At 35.0% G+C, this 21,571-nt stretch overlaps 1 protein-coding gene and 1 long non-coding RNA gene across 2 annotated transcripts in view; one reads left to right on the forward strand and one right to left on the reverse strand.

Annotated features, from left to right (window-relative positions):
• The window catches only part of CNTNAP2 (contactin associated protein 2), a 1,125,334-nt gene that overhangs the window by 260,919 nt on the left and 842,844 nt on the right, over window positions 1-21,571 (reverse strand). The gene's annotated exons all lie outside the window — the stretch shown is intronic.
• Window positions 15,311-17,820, forward strand: LOC137852767 (uncharacterized). Its single transcript, XR_011094027.1, has 2 exons — window positions 15,311-16,329; window positions 17,473-17,820. It is a non-coding gene; the product is annotated as an uncharacterized lncRNA (long non-coding RNA).

Genomic DNA, 21,571 nt, shown 5'->3' on the forward strand with positions numbered 1-21,571 from the left:
AATTTATCTGATTTTTATTGCTATGAATATTTTCTTTAAGAAATAGGAACAGTTTTCAAGGTGCAATAATAAAATGAGGGGCATTTTGGAAATTAAGGCATCATCTTTGTGTGGAAATATATGTTTGGAGTCCTGTATCTCAAGACATTGGTATATATACATGAAAGGCAGTTAAGCCTGGTTTTGAAGTAAAATCACTAATGACATAATACAAGCTTGACAAAATGCATACTATTAATGTTGAGATGAAAAAAAAACCAACACATTGACAAGCCCTTATTCATTCAAGAAGCAAGTTAATAAAATCAAAATTCTGCAGTATTTAATATTGATACTTCATCATAATGGAATGATGGAAGTAAATAATAGAACTACTTAAGCTAGCCATTAAATCTGTAGTCTTCCAGGCTTTATTTTATGAGTCAAGACATTTCATATCCTGAAATAAAGCTTTGAAATATATTGAGTAGACCATCTTCAATGACAATCTGATATAGTGACTTAAAATATGGCTAAGTAAACTTCAGGACAAAGCTGAAGAACAAAAGCTGTACCTTAAACCTGTCCTTAGCACCAAATTTAAGAATAAGAAATTCCATTGTTGGGACCACACCCTGAAACTAATCTTAAAATAAAATAAAAACTTTTATATCACAAAAGCTACAATATTTTTCTATCTTATAAAACATAAAGATAAAAACTTTCCATTTAACTGACACATAACAATTGTAATTCAACTTCAGGTATTGGTAAATGAATTTAGAGGTAAAAGAAATGCATAGAGCCATAGAATATCCTGAGTTGAAAGGGAACCACAAGGATCATTGAGGCTAATTCTTGGCTCCACACAGGGCAACTTAAAAATCAGACCAGATGTCGAAGAGCATCGCCTAAATGATTTTTGAACTCTGACAGGCTTGATGACATGACCATTTCTCTGGGGAGCCTGTTCTAGTGCCCAACCCCCCCCCCCCCCCAGTGAAGAACCTTTTCCTAACATCCAGCCTGATCCTTCCCTGTTGCAGCTTCAAGCCATTCCCTCGGCTCCTATCAATGTGAGGCGACTAAACTTACTATGTTGTTGTAACATATACTTCAGGTATGCTCTTAGTTAAATCACTAGGTCCAGATTTTTTAGTATTTTTAAGTATAGTATTTTAAGTATAGTTATCTCACTCTCCTACAATCACTATTGAAATCAGTGAGACTAAGATCACTAAATAGTTTTGAAAGTCTAGGCCCTCGCTTTTGTGTGCCCCAGTTCTTCTATTTTTAAGAATCTGTGTTAACTAATTGCAGTAGAGCACTTCAACAAATGATTAACAAATAAATATACAGAATATGTAGAAGAAGAAATTTTAAAAATCTGTAGCACATAAATGTAAAAAATAAAAATAAAAATAAATCTTTTATTTTTGTCATTACTTTTAGGCTGACTTGGAGATGTAGATATCAAAACACTGAAGAGAAGCAGCATCCCTGAGGAAAGTTCAAAATCTCTAGGCTTTTGCTTTACTACAGAAATTTACTGTAGTAAGTAAAAGTAACTTTTATGTTAGACCAGTTGTGAAGAACCACATAAGCTTTCATGAGTCTGACCATAATCATGTACCCAAGGCAGACGAAGAACATGTGGTCAGCTGAATTATGACACAGTTCTGGTCCAAGTTCAGGATAACATTCACTGGAGTAGCCTGTTCTTGTCTATAATCACAAAATTCTGGTCAGTATTAAGTTATCTAGCTTAGCTTCGCAGATGTGTTTTGGCATGCTATTACTTTGCACTGAAGATAAGGTCAAGAGATTCTGGAAAATAGGGTTAATTAATCAGTAGTGCTTCAGCCACAATGAATTACCTTCCTGAATATCTTTCCTGATAAAATGAGTGAAAACAGGACTGGAGACAGAGTGAGTTAATGCAGTAGTTTTGTAGAGAGACCGAGAGTTAGTCAGAATTCCTGTTAAATCCTGGGTTGATTTTAAGCTTTGTGCGGTTTAAGCCTAATCCTCCATAAATGTAATAAACTGTTTCTCAAGGTCAGACAGAAAGTGAATGTAGCATTTGAATCCTCAGGGTTATCAAACCTGTGCTGTTAGGTTCCCTGTTTCATATTCTCAGATATAATTCATAACTACTTTTAAACTGAGATTAAGCAAACCGTAGAAATGAATCATAAGCCTGACCATTGATATAAAGAAATAAAAATAAATATAAATATATCAGCAAGAAAAGTATGGCAAGCATTCTTTTGTGTCAGTTGATAAGAATTAGTGTAACTAATATGCCTGGCATTATGACTGGTAGAGACTTGCTTGGTAAACAGATAGGAATTACTAAATTTCTGAAATAGTTGCCTCATAATGCAAACATCAAGGAGGAAGTATATACTGCAAATCAGTAAATATAGTTTAGAACAGTAATAATACCTTCCAAAAAATGTTCATCACTGTATTTACTGACTGGCTTACTGGAATGTTAAGAATTTTCAATTTCATATCGGTTGATTAGCTGGCAAATTGGCCATCAGTGCTGGCACTGACCAAGCCTATAACAATCATTGGTTAGCCTTTCTACAATATCCTGAACGAAGCTATTATTTTAAGGAAATAGGCATCATAATTTGTACATAGATATTTAAAGTATATACTTAAAATTTAAACATATGTTTTGCTTGGAATGTAGACACAAAATAAAATGCATCGGGTCCCTACTGCATTCCAGCAAGGGCAATTTGCTGCTGTGCAAAGATGTTTCCATTAGTTTCACACAGGTAATAGGGTAATTAAATCTGTGTGGTTGTGATTAGCAGAGTTCAGTGAAAGCTGAAAGACCAGTTTGATGCTGAACCTATTATCATGTCAGGAATCTTGTCTTGTCATAGGTAAACCATTACCAGTACCCAAGCTAGCTAATTTAGAGCCAAGTCTGCTCTATCTAGATGATACAAAAGTATAAACTCAGTTTGAACAAAAATGAGAATAATTAAAATAACTGTAGAACTCTCATATTTCTATGTTCCCAGCTGGAATTATAATTAAAGCAGTAGTTTACCTGGTAACATCAGTAATATATCCTATAATCCTAATTCCTTAAAACCGTAAAAAAAAAAAAAACAAAAAAAAAAAACTTTTTTTTTTTTCAATGATTCTTGAAACAATTGAAGTACGGTGAATTCTACTGGGGTGTACTGGGACGTATGATGAATTCTACTGGGGTGTCTACACTGCCTGGTTTCAAGAACCAGAGAAACAGGCTATCCCACATAGTCAACACATTGAGTTCAATTTTGTTGTAAAATGGTTTTTAATCATAGGTCAGATTTATATTTTTTTTTCCCCAACTGAAAAAAAATCTTGATGATCTCCATACTGGTGAACTTTAACATAGGAAGAAAAAAATACCTAACCTAAAAATAAAGATGCACTCCTTTTAAGGAAAAAGTAAGAAAAGGACAGAACTTGCTATAAAGTGATACTAATAACCTCTTTGCACCCTCTTTATTATGCTAGCACTTAAAAACAAAGAGTTTGATAAGAGTATAAATATAACTCTGGAGGAATATTGTTGTTATAATTATACCCCTGAGGACAGGGAATGGGAGATGGAAAAACTGTTTTAAAAATATGAGCACAAGATAGAATGAGAGGTGATTGTCTCATTACATGTATAACATTTATTATTTAATTATTCTTATCACTTCAGAAGCAGAACCTCAAGAAATTACACATATTATAATAATACTACAGTAATTATCTCGAATTTGCTCCAGAGCTGTCAGTAGTGGTAAAGAGAACACAAGCATCTTATCTTGAATTGCTATGCAAGAATCTATAAATCACAGACAAAATAGTAATTCACTTAAGATTCACTGTCATTAGCTTGGAAAATAAAAACTGTTATACGTATGACAGAAGAAATAAATTTAAATATTTGTACTATCTGCATTCTGGCAGCAATTTCCACCATATTCCTTCAAAGGAATGCAATCACTGTGTTAAGGTATTCAACACAGTAGGTTTACTAGTAGGTTAAGGTATTCAACACAGTAGGTTTACTACTAAACCTTACAGAATAATTTACAACAAATAGGACAAATGTTACTTTTAAAATGATCAAAATGATCTAGTTTTCGATGTGTCTTTCTGGATCCTTACTGTCTGCTTTTTTTTTTTCTTTTTTGTGAGGGTTATTCCAAAGTGTTTTGCATGACCTCATGTTGATCAACAGAGAAATACATTATCAAAACAAGTTTCTGAAATATCAAGCTACACCAAAGAAGATAAGGTCACACAAGAAGCTTCTTAGATATGGAGAAGTAAATCACAGGACCGTTTTACATTTAGGTGTCTCTAAGTATTATCTCACAAATTTACATCAAATGAAGTTAGGATTAAGAAAATGTGAGTAAAATCAACTTGATTTTCAGATTTGGCAAACACCTAAAGTTCCTACTTATTTTAATTAGAGAAGCAACTGGCAAATTGTTTTGAAAAGGAAGGAACTTAAATGAATTGCTCTGGAATTTGATAGGATCCTAAATCTAGGTAAGAAAATAGTTTTAAAATGTTCAGTTTGGGTGTCCTACATTCCTACCTAGTTGTTAGCCACTTGCAATGAAATACATTTTGGCACATTTGATTCACCATCCCTTATTTCAGCTCACACAGATACAGCTGTAGGTTATCTTTACTCCAGTGAAATTTAGCATGACCAGAGATACATTTATCGTAACATTGTCTCTGCAACAAGTTCTTTGCTATTCTCAAGCCTCTTGATATTTGTTGTCAAGCTGGCTGGGCACCACCTACCACAATGGCTTAGTGAGTTCACCCAGGAGACAGACAGCAAACTTCCTAGGGCTTTTTTCAGTTTGACAAATGTCAGAGCACACTGAGTTATCTCAGATGGGAACAGAAACAAGATATCGGAAAGGTCAGGCAGCAACAATGCTGGATGTACTGCCATAACAGTAAAGAATCATTTAAAAGATTCACCCTCACTTTTTTTAGTATATTAAACATTAGACTTTTTTTAGCTCATTCATTAATGTAAACCAATATTATTCTCCTAACATACTACTGCAGCCAGGTCCAAAATTCTAATTCTGAATGTTCTTTACAAGAAGATTTACAGGCAACAAAAACCCTTGTGATCTGTGTGCCTGTCACTGGCACACAGCAAATGGAGAATATAAGATGCTATCTGAACATGAAAGCATGGTGTAAAAGAAACCTCTATAGCACTGCAGACATAAATTGGATACATAAACTATAATGGACAATATGCTCAATCATACAAAAAGTCTAGCATTATCTAGCATTCCGGAGATTAAAGTATGTAAAAAGGTGACTTTCCTTACTCGTTACAATAGTGTACAAGTTGAGGAGAAAAAATATACCACTTGACCAAGGTGAACAAGACATTTAAATACAGTTACCTGATTCAAATTTCAAAGATTCAAATTTCAGGGCTTCAGTGTTTACAACCTACATTCTACATTCTCACACTCCTGGAAAAAACTGCTTCCTCAAATCAAGGAAGTGCAGGTCAATGTATCTAACTGAAAAAGGTATACAAAAAATTAGAAGATAATATTTACATAAATGGCAACTATTCATTACAGGATGGATTTTCTCAAGGAGATGTATCTACCAATCTACCATGGATGAAAATTAATTGTCTGCAAGCCAAGTAAAATGCATGAGAGTTGTAATCTGGGCGAGTTCTTTTGCAGTCCTGCCATAAGAGATATTGAGAATTATAATGCGAGTGTAAAGTAAAATTCTTTACAAGAATTCTCTTTACAAGAGAAGACAATATTCTTCCTATATTAGTGTATATGCATTTTGTACAACTATTTTGCACTACACTGTGAAGGAAAAAACATAGTGATCCTACAGATATGCAAAGGGTATTTTTGCATGCATTTCCAAGAATTACTCTGAAATTCAAATGACTTTTCAGAAATACTTTCAACATTAGTATTCTGCTGAAACACATTAATAGCTGTTAATTTCATATGTCAGTTTCCGGATTGTTTTCTCATCAGAAATGTAGATACACTTGAACTATGCCCCACTGTGGAGTAACAAATACTGGGGGAAAATATCTTTATTTATAGATAATATATTAAAGCCTATGATTTCCACAAAAATACTGTTATTTATGCTATAAAAAAGAGGAGTAATCTGGCATTAATCTTTTCAGTAGTACTGTACAAAAATAAAGCTTTTTTTTTCTTCCTTTTTTTTTTCTTTTTCTTTTTCTTTTTTTCTTTTTCTTTTTCTTTTTCTTTTTCTTTTTCTTTTTCTTTTTCTTTTTCTTTTTCTTTTTCTTTTTCTTTTTCTTTTTCTTTTTCTTTTTTTCTTTTTCTTTTTTTCTTTTTCTTTTTCTTTTTTTCTTTTTCTTTTTCTTTTTCTTTTTCTTTTTCTTTTTCTTTTTCTTTTTCTTTTTCTTTTTCTTTTTCTTTTTCTTTTTCTTTTTCTTTTTCTTTTTCTTTTTCTCCACACTATTCTGGTTATTTTTCATTTCCCCATAATTTTATATCAATATGACTGTACACCCTGTACAAGCAGAACATTTATCTAACCAAAAGTTCTTTTGCATTACTCTTCTCCAAAAATCCCACAACAACAAACCTAACCAAAACAAACCAAAACAAAAACATACACTGCTGTCCTTACCATACTTACTCACCTACATGTCTACATTTTTCTGCTTTTGTCTACATCAAGATATCAAGACTTGGTACAGAGAATCAACTCTCAAATCGGGTGTTTAATCATACATTTATTTTGAAGTGCTTACTTCTGGGACTTAAAACTAAGCAATTGCTTATTTCTTTATAGAAATTATGCTTTACTTTCATCCATTCATTAACATTTTATTTTAGAAAAGGCTTTTCTAAGCAATATTCTCAGTGGACATTGGGCATACTTCTTGGAATGAAACAACATATCAATACTCCAAACCTACTTTGCCACAAAATCAAAGAAATTATTATTATTATTATTATTATTATTAAAATGATTACTACAGAAACTTTTTTTTTTTCATTTTCTCTTCTGGGTATGTGCTTCTTAATAGTAATGCATGAGATATTTCATATGCATAAACATGAAGTCTTGGAATTACTGGTCAGTGGTACTACCATACTGACTAGGAAAATAATAACTAACTCATAAGACTGTCCAAAGAGGCCAAGACTTCAGCATGAAAATGTCACTTGCCCTTCAGGAGATCTCCTATCCAGGAGGATAAACCTCATTAAGTTACCTCCAGTTTTCAGTAAGAAAAAAAAATAAAAAAGGAAAAAAAATAAAAAGGTAAATAAACAATTGTCTACTGCAGTGAGAGGGAGTGAAAAATAAGGCTTCAGAACTGTCCTGGTTTCAGTTAGGACAGAGTTGTTTTTCCTCCTAATAGCTGGTAGGGTGGTATGTTTTGGATTACGATGAGAAGTGTGCTGATAATATGCTGATGTTTTAATTGTTGCAGAGCAGTACTTACACCAAACAAAGCATGTTTCAGCTTCTCACTCTGTCCTGCCAGCGGGCAGGCTGGGGGCGCAGCAAGAGCTGGGAGGGGACAGACCCAGGACAGCTGACCCAAACCGCCCAAAGGGGTATTTCGTACCATCTGACATCATGCTAAGCAATATATAGGGGTGACTAGCCGGGGTGGGGGGGGCAGCTGCTCAGGGTTAGGCTGGGCATCGGTCAGTGGGTGGTGAGCATTGTGCATCACTTGTTTTGTACACATTATTATTAGTAGTACTATTATTATTATTATTATTATTATTATTATTATTATTATTATTATTATTATTATTATTATTATTATTATTATTATTATTATTTTCCCGTCTTAATAAACTGTCTTTATCTCAACTCACAGGCTTCACTTTCCCATTTCTCTCCCCCATCCCAGAGATGGAGGGAGGAGGGTGAGCGAATGGCTGTGTGGTGTTTAGTTGCCAGTCAGGTTAAACCACAGCAAGAACCCATAGTTCTGAATGACTTTTCATGCTCCGTTTGCTCTTTGCTTTATGAGGCATTAACCTTTTGTATAATTGTGACCTTAAAAAGCATAATCTGGATCAGCAGCTGATAGTGGTTCATGAAATCCTTACCTTCTTCTTAAACCCTGAATCCCACACCGCACTTATTATTTCTTCTCCTCTCAATGACAGAAATGTGTGACAATGTACAACCTTTTGAAATGTACAAATACTAAAAAGGAGATTTACTGTTTCCTCAATTCATATAGTATATCTTTTGGGACATATCTGAGATATGTTTTGTACCAGTGGTTTTATCCTTTTTTTCAAAAACCTCTGCATTTGTGCTGTGAGTGATCTAAGGTTCATGCAGTAAATGCTCAGTGCACTGCCCCTTAGGAAAATTAGATATTCTACTGACCATATAGTCTGTTAATCCATAAATTGTGTCAAAAGACTTAAGTGAGGAAAGCAGTCCTTCTTACAGCTGTTGACTGCTTTGTCTCCTTTAACATTCACAGAGTTTTGATTGATAGTCTTTGCTCAGGTAGGCAGGAATGTGAACTCCATAAAAACTGGAAAAATCAGTGGTGTTTTAAACGAGCCTTCTGACTTATTTGCTTCTGCTGACTGAAATAAAGTGCTTTTTGTGAAAGACATGTCTTGGAAACACACTGCAAATCACACACCAACACACTTTTCTCATTTCTCATTTACAGCATTATGGGAGTGTCTGAGTACATCCCCTCAAGTAAATTTGCTGTGTAAAAATAAAATACAAAAAATCCTCTGGCCCTTGTGAAATCACCTTCAAACCACAAACAAGACACTACTTAAGACTTCTCCAGTTTAATATCTGAGGGATTATGAATTATTCAAAATATCTATTTTTTCCCAATATGCGCCCTTCAAGTTTGTATTTAATAGATATATTTTAATGGAGACTAATTTATTTTATTCTTGTTTTTTTCCCCCTCTAACTACATCCTTTATATTAAGATTTTAGGTGATTTTGATTATTAAAAATCCTCACTACGCAAGAGTCAGTGACTGTCTGCATAGCAATAAGTGTATTTTGAGGTACTATTTTTTTAGTTTTTAATGGAACTGAATCCCTGATCAATTTAGGATATTCTGGAGATACAACCTATTGATTTTGTGAAGAGTAGTTACAAATTCCATGGCAGAAACACTGGCAGAAGTCATACATGAGACATACAGTTAGACTTGAGGGAACAAAACTCACATACACAATACCTAGGGTCACTTTTTAAATCACTAGTAAATAGATTTCAACAGGGAAGAAAACAAAGTAAAATAAAGTAAAATAAAATAAAATAAAATAAAATAAAATAAAATAAAATAAAATAAAATAAAATAAAATAAAATAAAATAAAATAAAATAAAATAAAATAAAATAAAATAAAAAATCCAACCAGACAATATTTTGGTAAATGTTTGCATAGCTGTCATTGTAAGGATGACACTTTGTCCAACTCCTCAGTCAACTCAGAAAATTTTGGTTAGGTCTGGTAATTGTTATTAATGTGCCCAGCTTCTTTAAAGCCAATACATGATCCAGAACTAATCAGTTTAAAGCACCAACAATATATTTCCAATTGAATACACTTTTTAGTGGAAAGATCTCTTGTTCTACCTACAGTATAGAGCATTAACACACTTACACTATTATTTTCTATTTCTATTTAATAATTTACTATTATTTTCCTCCCCACTTGTACAAACCAGCATCTCAGCTATCAGGGGTAAGCGTTCATCCATGCAAGGAAAACAATATGGTGGGCACACACTCTGTGTCACCCTATGGTTTTACCTATGTGACCATGGAGAAGACATGAGAAAATGGGATGGAAAATCTACCTTTACCCTAGAGGCACAGGTATATGAGTTGCAAAAGAAAACAATCAGGAAAAAGGTGTTCTCTGAAAATCTTGCTGCTCCAACTTCCAGCAGAGAGTCTTTTAGACATAGAAATGAAGATTCTGACCAGGATTAGAGGGGCCCTGCCTCCAGCCAGGGGGAGGAAAGGGACAATCGAGTTTATTGGACTGTGTGGAACCGATGGCCTGGCACGTCAGATGCACAGAAGTATAAGGCTTTAGTAGACACCGGTGCACAGTGTACTGTAATGCCATCAAGCTATAAAGGGCTAGAACCCATCTGTATTTATGGAGTGACAGAGGGACCCAGCAGTTAACTGTACTGAAGGCTGAAATGAGTCTATCTAGGAATGAGTGGCAAAAGCACTGTATTGTGACTGGCCTGGATGCTCTGTGCATACTTGGCATAAACTGTCTTTATCTCAACCTACAGGCTTCACTTTCCCATTTCTCTCCCCCATCCCAGAGAGGGAGGGGGGAGGGTGAGCGTACGGCCGTGTGGCGTTTAGCTGCTGGCTTAAACCGCAAAACAGATACATAGCAGATGTAAAATCTGGAAGCAGATGAGAAAGCTTTTCCAATGAGAAAGCTTTCAGCTTTGTTACAATATGGTGAAAATGCTCAAAAGCATATGAAATGGAGATGTTTACTGTGACAGGAATACTGTACACAGAACGACTCTTACCTTGACCACTTTTCAACTAGAAAACCTTTACAATCCAGATGGTAACTGAGGCACAGCAATTTTGCAATGGACTATGTGAGTATAGGAAAATATGCCTGTAATCTCATAGAAGGTTCCTATGTTCACAGGTGACAGTTTACACCTACAGAACTCAGTATACACCATGTTTCCAGAAACCTGACCAACCCAGCTGGGACTTACCATTTTTCTTTCACACAAGACTTTTTGAAGACTAAAGATTCACGAATGGGAAGGAATTATCTAAGGAAAATCCTATCAAGTTATATCCAGTAGAATAAAATAAAATAATCAATTAAATCACATTTTTTTTGTTGGTGAATACAGGACATGCTAATGTTATTCATTAAACTTTTATCTATTTTTGTGTATGCCAGAACATTTGAGACTAAAAGCAATTGCTTTTCTTGGTAGTTTATTTTATATATTTAACAGTTTCCTGGTTTTTATTTCCTATTATCAAGAAGATCATCTGTGAGAGATGATCTACCTCTCCCTAATTCTTCCAATGCAGCTGCACTGAATGTTAGAAACTCAAAAAAAAAGCTTACTGGCAACTCTGGTAAAATGAAATATTGGAAAACTTGGTTTGTTGCTTATTTTTTCTCAGTTGCACATATCTTTCTTATACTAGGAACAAAAATGGTGATGCTAGTGGAGCAGAAGGCATTTTTCAGGGATTTTAAGTCAACAGGAAATCAATGCTGATAGCCAGAACACAGTCAACTCTTGTTTCTCTTCCCTGCATTTGTAACCATTTTTTTTCAAGATCTGAAAAAAAAAAAAAATAAATATTAAATAAATAAATAAATAAATAATTTCTGCAGTATCAGAACTTCACATTGAGTTGGTAGGGGAAAAAAAAACAAAAACAAAAACAAAAAAAAAAACAACAACAACAAAAAAAGAAGAAGAATTAATGTAACTTTTTGTGGTGTTAATATGACAACTTTCAGTTGACAGGAGAACTGTAAACAAAAAACTCTTTCAAAAGGTTCCAGAATAATTTTCTCTAACAACAGAAAACAGTATCCTGTTTTTTTTTTTTTTTAAAAAAAAAAAGACCTTTGAATAACATAGTCACCAAAAACATCCCTCTAAATATCTCAAAAAAGCAAGTATAAATATCCCTGTTTTAAGAAATACAATGAGAACTTGAACTGGAAACCAAGATGTCTTTATAAATCTTTTGTTTAGTTCCAGTTCCAGTACCTCTCTCTCTCTTCTTCAATACAAGCAAGACACTGAAGTTATGTCAAAACATAATTAAATGATCAAAAGCAAAATTTATGATAATGTTTTAGAGAACTATCACTTGCAGAAACATCAAAAGTTTCTGAGTTGCACTTTCCTCCTGTACAAGAATTTCTTGTTAACATTAATTTACGAGAACAAGCAATTACCCAATTATCTTCAAATGTAAATTACCTAAATGTCCAGGTTATAATTGCATTCATTTGTTACTAAAATTGCACCTGTAAATGCTATATCACAAATATGGCTATGAAACATTTATGTTGTTTTTCTGTAATGGATATTTAATAATTTAATTTCATTATTAATACTGCCTAGTATGCTGTAAGTAGCTTTGTAAAAATACTCATTGCTAGAGGGAGTCTTTTTGTTTGTGAAGGAAAACACCCAAGGAAAATATCATTAGCTTTCTTTTTCCCTCTGTAGTCAATGCCAAAGGTAATAGTTCATTTCTGCTGACTGGCTGCTAGTGTTCTATGTTCAATATGGCATAAATCAACTGGCATAAATCAACTTAAATAGAAAATTTGTGGTGAGTTTTAATCTTCTTAGAATGGGATGTGACTTTTACTCTTTCCTACCAAAGTCTGGCTACTCCAATTTGACAAGTATTTGTAGCTTAAAGCCATTATGTCACTACCACTCATACTGGAAGAATCTGGGTCAGGAAGAGAAATTGGATTGAAAGAAGAAAATAATCAACTTTAAAGGTAAGTTAACAGACACATGTGCATCACATATAAAAACTTCTTCAAAGTATAAAAGTCTCACTGAATTGGGTTTCCACTTCAAAACTCACCAAGTTCTTTCTGAAGGTAAATTATCAAAATATCTGTATGAGCTGCATGGCATTATGAACTGCTAGATGAGCTGCATGGGAATTAAATGATTAAATAACTTTGCAGGCATACATACTTAAAATTTCACAGACAGACTTTAACAAAAGGTGACAATGATTAAAATAAATAAATAAATAAATACAAGTAATCTCTCTCCCAAAGCCAAAAATTTTCTTCTGAGTCCAGATTTAAAAATATGAACAGGCAACAATTTTGACAAATTCTATAGTACATATAAACATGTGCTAATTATAGAGAGATAACTTCCCAGCTGACATCCTTTCCTCCTTCTGGTGTCCCCTGCACAGAAAAAAAACAAGTCTAAAAACAAAGCCAAAAAAAGACAACTACTGAAAGAATTGACAATTTCTCCACTCCTACAGACTCATGATATTTTTCAGAAGCTTTTTATTATACTGTGGTGATCACATCTGGAATTGAACTGCTGCAAGGGCTGACGCTGATGACCCTTTTAATTACATGGTGGTCTGCCACATCTTGAAATGTCTACCTTCTGAATCTCAAATGAACATTTAAAGTCTTTTTTTCTCTTATTCCCAGTATTTCAAGACGAAATGTCTGACTGCTACAATTATCTGAAGTCCTTCACTGTACAGATCACACATCAGAGAAGGCCCAGATTGGACTCAGCTCCCAGTTGACTGGCTGACTTTCATTTCTATAGAGGAAATGGGAATGGGATTTTACATTAACTGTTGCAATTAAACTGGCTCTGCTGCCATAACTTCTAGCAAAAGCACTTTATCTCAGTCTTTCTGTGGTCTTTCAAGCTTGCAGAGGGTCAACAGCTCAAGGAAAACATACCTGTACCAAGGCAGGTTTTCAAATGTGTTTAAAATAATGACTGTATAATCTCGAATCTCCATCATGCCCACTCTTGTTTTGCTAAAGGTTTTTTGTGTTGTTTCACTTCTCTCAGTACCTCCAAATCTCTGCCTCCTTATAAAAAAAAGTTTTCTTATGTGAATAAATAATGATAAATAAATAAATAAATGGTGATTTTTATCCCTGGTATATTGTTCCAAAATTGAGACAATAATTAATCAAAAAATGGGGTATTGGGGCTCTGGTAACAAAATACTTTCCAACAAGATGAGGATATTTACCAAATTTGAAATTATAGAGCTTTACTTAGAGTCTTCTCCATGGGACGGAGATGCTTCTTATTTATATAAATAAAAGGTATATGAAAGTATTGTTGAACCTGATCAAACCTTCCAAAAGGGTCAAGCTATCACATATTAGAGAAGTAGCAAGAGAAATATCTACTCTGAGAGACAGAGAAAATTTATCTGTACTGGTAACTTCAAGCATTACCCATGAACATTTCTTGGTATTATAATGGGATCATCTAGACCATTTCAGCTAGCACTTGAACCAAACAAGTCGTAACATACTTTGACAGCTTACTCATAAAGATGAAAACTGTTTTATGTCAGATGGCGTCAGTGCTAGGCTATCTCTCCAGGTGCTTTGTATGTGTCAGCAAAGGCATTTCCTTGGAGGACTTATCTCTGATTAAGCTTCTAAATTCATATGGCACAGTGCATTGCCATGCAGAAGCAAGGTGTTATGCCATAGCTTCAGGATGGTTGCATTGGCTGTGGAACTGCTCTGTTTAGCTACAACCTTCAATGGGACTGAACTAGTTTGGCCCCAGTGTCATAGCAAAATGGCCACATATCCCCAAAGTTAATGGTGGGAGTGTGTGTTAACTTCTCACATTAAAATTTCAGGAGACTATGGCTAGTGTAGAAATTAAAGAAACAAAGAAACTGTAGCAAGGTGACCAGTTTTCCCAGATACACCTGGTATGAAAAAGGAATAAATCTTAGTGCAATGAGGCTTATGAATATATTTTATTGTAATAAACATACAGGATTATGTTTAAGAAAGATCAGGAAACTCCTAGGCAATTACAGACATGGGTAAGTCTGAGCTTTCATTTCCCTGAACTTTGCAGTGTTTCCATTGCCTGCTGGTATGTGATTTTCTGTCAGCATAACAGGCCTCAAAGTGTCAAAAGAAGATAACACATTTTTGACTATAAGTCTAATTTCATATCCATGTGTGACAAGAACCTCAAAATATAAGGATTCCTTGCTGAGAATGAAAAAGGTGTAGTCCTTAGGAAGTGTTATCAGAAGTTATAAACCCAAGTGAAAAAAAAAAAAAAAAGTGATTCTCATTTGCACAAGCAAATTTATGCTAGAGTAACATGAGATGATCACTGAAATATGAAAGAATGGCTGCTTCAGCACTGACGACTTCCTGAGCATTTGCTTCTAGGAGTGTCTGCTGCCAGCCTTTAGGAACTTACTCTTCCTTGCCTTCTCAAAGCAGTCACATACTACCATAACCTTTTAAAAGATGTCATAAGTTTAAAGATGGAATTTAAGGGAGATTTAACTTTAGATAGACTATATGGAGAACCAAAATAATTTTGTTTTCATAAATGATATGCTACCTGATAAAGGAGTGCTTAGAGTGCTGAAGACATAGCAGTTCCTACTAAAATGTGATGAAACTAGAAGTATATCTCTGAAAACAGACTGAATTCAGAACAGAGTTCAAAACTGGATGTACCTGATATACAGAATTTTTCACTAAAAGAAAAAAGATGGCTAAAACTTATCTGTGTATACACTGAGAATATGTATGTTTATGTCCTAAAGATTTTACTAAGGCCAATTCATAGAGATGCTTAGAGTTTGAAAAGATTACAGTGATTAATAAACTTGATGTGAGTAATAATAATAAACTTGAAAGAGAGTTATCTTCTACATTCAATAACAATGGAGAGGGGAGGGGCAGGGAGATTTATTGCCTTCCAGCGTTCTTACCCTCTTCTGGATGATTTCAAAGACCTTTTTTTCTTTTTTTTTTTTTTTTATCTCGGAGCCCTGAACTGCACACAATTTTCAAGGTGAAGCCACACCAATGCTAAATACAGCAGGTGAATCACCTCTTTTGACTAGCTGGTTATGTTATGTTTAAGGCATCATAAAATGTAGTTTGTCCTCTTGGATGCCAGGGCACACTGCTGGCTCATGCTGAGCTCCTTGTCAACGAGTACCCCCAGATCCCTTTCTGTTGAGCCACTCTCCAGCCACTTGTCTCTCAGTTGGCATTACTCTGTCCCAGGTGCAGAAATTAGCATTCCTTTGTTGAATATCATGTCACTGCTAATTGCCCAGTGCTCCACCCAATCTATCTAGATCCCTCTAATAAGCCTTTCATTCCTCCAGAGAGTCAATAGCATCTCCCTGTTTAATACCATCACCAAACTTTCTGAGTATGCATTCCAGTCTGGGATCCAGAACACTGATAAAAATGTTGAACAAGACTGGCCCTAGAACTGAGCCCATGGGAGTATTGCTGGTGACTGGCTGCCAGCCAGAGGTAGCCCTACTTCAACTCTTTGAGCTCTACCATTGAGCCAGTTCTTTGCCTCAGATAGTATGAACCTGTTTATCTCACAGTTGGACAATTTCTCCAGAAGGATGCAGTTCATCAACACCCTTACTGAAATCCAGAAAGATTATGTATCCTGCCTTCCCGTCATCCAGCAAATGGGAGACCTTATCATAGAACGAGATCAAATTACTAAGGTAGGACCTTGCCTTGATGAACCCATGTTGATTATGCCTGATAACAGCTTTGTTCTTTAAGTGCTTTTCCATATCCACCAGGACAATCTTCTCTATAACTTTTCCAAGGACTTAAGTAAGGCTAATAGGTCTGTAGTTTCCTGGATCTTCTCTCATACCTTATACTGGACTATATTTTTCTCCAAACTTAGACAGCAACCAGAGATACAAGAGGTTCAGCTCACCTCATGCCTTCCTTTAACAGACGACAAAACATTCCTCAAAGCTGTAACAGACAATTCTATAAAAATATCAGTGTACTACTGTCCACAAAGATCAACCTAATTTTAGCAGTTACCTGGAAAGAAACAGACAACACAGAAATTACTATTTTCTCAGTACATAAATGAATAGGGCACCCATAGCTGTAACACCATATGCAGATTTGTCCAGAACCTAACCCTGACACAACAGATCAAAAGAATATGCTAAAACTGCAATCGCACTGGACAATGACAGGGTGATTTAAAGTAGAGAACAGTTTCTTGGAGGTGAATGCCTACATAGTTTGGGATTCTTCGGCCTAAAATTTATATAACTGAGAGTAGATAAAACGAAGGTATACCAAAGCCATGAACAGTGATAAGAGTTAATTATTAAAATAACTTCCCACTTTTCAATAGGTAGCAGTTTCAACACACACACACAAAAAAAAGATAAATTTTCATATACAGCAAGGTATTAAATTGTGCAGCTTACTGCTGCAAGTTGTTCTGGATTACAAATGGTAGATTCAAAAGCACTTATTACAGATTAAAAGAAGAAAAATCCATCATGGGCCATTAAGCTCAAAGATATTGCTTGTGTCTTAGTATGTGAATCTATTCCAAATTGCATAAAATATTTACTAGGATAAAAATCTCTCCAAAACATCCCAGTTATTGGTACCAACAAGCTACTCAAAGCCTCCAAACATATCAAAATCCTGAAAAAAATCTTTTTCTTTTTTTTTTTTTTTCTGTCTACATTAGTTGGTACCTCTATTTATGTATTTATGTTATTAATGTCTCTAAAACATTTCACTCGAAATGGTGGAGACTTTCTGAAATGGATGAGGTTCTAGAGGTAGTGACAATGTTTTGCTTTAATGCGTGTTATTTATAGTGAATCAAGTATGTCAAGTGGACTTTAGAGAATTCTCCAGCAAGTGCCAACAACTGGAACACAGAGATCTCTCCAAAGCAGGCGTGCAAAAAGAAGTAGAAGGAGCATAAACCAGATTTCACAGTTGATGTCTGTAGCCAAGTTGCAGATATTTCAGCTGCTTTTCCTCTTATTTACTGAGAATAAAAAAACCTCTTGTGACATACCTACTGGAGCTGGGAGACATAGACAGAAACATGTTTTCCTATTGCCTTTCCTGTATATTTTATACTGACTGCCTTTCCTAAGCTACTGGCTTGTACTTACCCTGCTTTTCTCTGAATTCTATTATTAAAAGCCATTTGTAAACTCGGGCTTCAGAAATAAGTCTTTGGGGCTATTTTCCTTATACAAAGATGTCCATTTTAGAGTAAATTCAGAGGCTGCAATGGGAGTAACTATCATTTATGATCAATTCATTGTTTTCTTGTCCTACATTTAAGTAACAAAGCAGAATACTGTTGTTCTTGTTCCATTTCATAAACACTAGTAGTCAATATATCTTTGTCTGCCCTATTTGCTCTTTACTTTGCACTTCAGATGTACGAAGAACATAGATTATTTCCTGTTTGGCAAATAAGAGTGGCAAAGATTAACTGAAGTTTGGTGTAATGTCTTTGACAACATCAGCCCTGCCACTATTGTGCTATAGTTACTGCTATAATGACATTATTGGCATAGCGTGACTCCACTTATTTAGCAGTGACTGAGGATGAGTCATGTCAGAAGTGAATTATCTTGCTTCTATTAATTGTTTGGATATTTTAAGATGGATTCATTTTCTTGCCAAGATAATGTGGCAGAGTTTATAGTATGGATGCTGTTGCAGTCTGTTAACATTTGAACTGAAACTCCAAAATTCCAGCAAGTCCCAGGCAGGAAGAAACCCATGGTGAAATTCTGACCCAAATCAAATCAGTGGCAATATTCACATTGACTGCTTTAGTGCAAGGATTCCATTCCAAAAGTCAATATTATCTGGTCAGGGTTTGATGGCATTTGTGGTATGGTCTCAGTTGAACCCTAAGTAGAACTCTGTCCAATATCCTAAAATACATCATTATGACCAGCAGCTTACTTTGCAGTACAACTGCAAGAACTGTGAACGGAACACATACCTTCTCTTTTCTGAGAGATTGATACTATAGAAAGACAGCAAGTGTTAAACTTTTGTGTAGGTAGATTAAAAATCTCCAATATTGTGATTTTGAAACACTTCAGAATTTCAGGGACCTATGGTATAGTTAACCTGTAAATATCTGCTAATTTAAAAAATAAACTCTTTCAACAACAGTTGACATACAATGATATAAACTGTGAGGTATAAAGTTATTGCCCAAAACAACAAGACAAAGTACTTTTGATGGAACTTGAAAGGAAGTGATACTTCAATAAAGTTATATTATCTTGCATCCAGACAAAAAACTTTTCAAAAAGGAACATCAAAACTCCTGATTTTTTCTTAAACGAAGCTAAAATACAGACATACATTTTGTGCACAACTAAAACCACACAAAGTAAGGAAGTGCTTGCCACTATATTTCCAATGTACAATGAAGAGTTTACAGATAAAAAGAGAGGACTGAGGGGAGACCTCATTAATGTGAGGGGAAGGTGTTGAGAGGATGGAGCCAGTCTCTTTTCAGTTGTGCCCAGAGACAGGACGAGAGGCAATGGGCACAAACTGAAGCACAGGAGGTTATGGCTGAATATGAGAGGGCACTTTACTGTGAGGGTGACAGAGCACTGGAACACATTGTCCAGAGAGGTTGTGAAGTCTCCTTCTCTGGAGATATTTAAAACCTGTCTGGATGCCATACTGTGCAACATGCTCTAGGTGAGGCTGCTCAGCAGGGGCATTGGACTAGATGATCTTCATAGGTCCAGAGATGATCTTCAGACATCCCTTCCAGCCTTGGCCATTGTGTGATTTTACAATCTGAAAGACCCTGGGTTGCTGTCATGAGGATTTGTTACATGACCAGAAAAAGAAGGGTTGGTAATGTTGATCAGCGTGAAAGGCCTGAAAATAGTCTTTAAGAACTGCATATTTCAGATATTTGACAGACCTCTTCTAGGATGTTTGTCCTACAGGTTTTGTTTCACTAAACATAAATTGGGCTGTGATGGCTCAAAGTACATGAACCTAAACTGCTTCACATCTAACCTACTACTAAAAAGAAACTGACCCAGGATAACCTAACACCTAAAAATTAAAATCTAAGTACCTCATCATTTCTATTAATGTTCAGACCTTAATTCCAACATCATGTTACTTGGATCTCAATCAATTAAATAATCATAATTTGTGATTCCTGTGCAAAATTCTTATCCTACAACTATATATGTACTGCTTGGCAGACTTGACTAAAATTGATGGTTAAAGGCAAGTTCAGTTAACAAATGTTGAAGCACACAGATGTTTTATTGACACTATGCTACATCACTAACGTGCAGATACAGAATCACTTTTGATGCTCATTGCTTGTGTCATGGCAAAAGGACCAATTTACCTTCAACTTCTAAAAGAAATCCAAGTCTACAGCCTCAGAAGGTTTTTAGATGAATTATATGAAAAGTTACAAAAAGATTAAAATTATAGCTACAGTTTCAAAACATTACTAAGTTTCTTGGTAATGTTCCTAGAAGAATGTTTAATCAACCATTACCCTTGCTAAAATCCAAATTAATCCATCAAAGCTTATGAAGGATTGTATTAGACTGTTATAAGAAGAGGTGGGAAAATCTTCATTGTAATAGACTGAAAGTGCAGTCTATTGAGGGCTGGAAATTCAGCTGAGAAAATATTTCAGTGATTCAAATTAATGGTAGCTTTAAGAACATCATGAAGGACTCTATGTAAAGGAAACATGGCAATAGCTCTAGTGAGAAGGTAGCTTATGTGATTTGCAACAATGCAATACAACAAGCTGAACAGCAACACTTTTAATTAGTTTTGGGTCTTTCTCACCACTAATGTTTGGGAAAGTGCCCTTGCAGTGGCCTTTGTGCTTTGCATTTCTCTATTTTCCTGTCTTTACAGATTGTATCCATTTTCCCAGCACATCTAACTCAGAGTCTTACAATATCATCTCTTGTTAAGATTTAAGCAACTGCTTAATTGAATCCATTCTTCTAGATTCTAATTTTACGTTCTTGTGTTAACTCTCACAACATTGGTTAGTTTAGTATTTTAACATATGCTGTGAAAAAAAGTGGAAATGAAGGTCTCACAGTTCCTTGGTTTCTCTTCATCTGGAAGTTTATAATATATTTATATTTTCCGATTTAGTGGTGGAAACTTCTTACTGAATGAGGCAAGGTCTCTCTCTCTCTCCTCTCTCTCTTTTTTTTTTTTTTTCAGCCTTGCTATATCAATATTTACAGCTGATCTTCCATCCATTTTCAGAACGCATAAGATGCATTAATGACTTGTTCATTTTTATTTTTATTTTTTAATTTTAGTTGTGCACTGTTTACTTTGTTCAAAGCACAGATATACCATATTCAAATACACCCTAAGAGATACATAAAAGGTTTACACCTAAAAAGAAGGATATGAATTTCAGAAAGAGTGATTTTTCACATATGTGGCTGGCTGAAATTCAAGCTACATGTATTCAAAATTTCAGCTTCGCTTTACTCCGGATCATTTGTTCAGCATACTTTGTGTCAAATGTATTGTCTTGAAAACTATATTCCCTTTCCATCCACAATAACTTTACACTGGCTGCCTCTAAGGAAACTGGTGTTTTCCTACCAGAAAGCCACCATAATGTAGCAAAAAATTCCAGATATACATGAAGAATCATAGATATCTGAAGGGAGAAGACAGGACCAAGCTCTTTGTGGTGTCTGGAAGGTAAGACAAGAGGCACAAACTGAAACACAGAAGGTTCCATATAAATGTCAGGAAACATTTTTTTCACTGTGATGGAGTACTGGCACAGGTTCTCCAGAGAGGTTGGGGAGTTTGCCTCCAGAGAAATAATCAAAAACCATCTGGACACAGTCCTGGGCAACCTGGTCTAGGTGCCCTTGCTGTAGGAGGGAGGCTGTA

The sequence above is a fragment of the Anas acuta genome, chromosome 2 (assembly GCF_963932015.1).
Source record: "Anas acuta chromosome 2, bAnaAcu1.1, whole genome shotgun sequence".
NCBI lineage: Eukaryota > Metazoa > Chordata > Aves > Anseriformes > Anatidae > Anas > Anas acuta.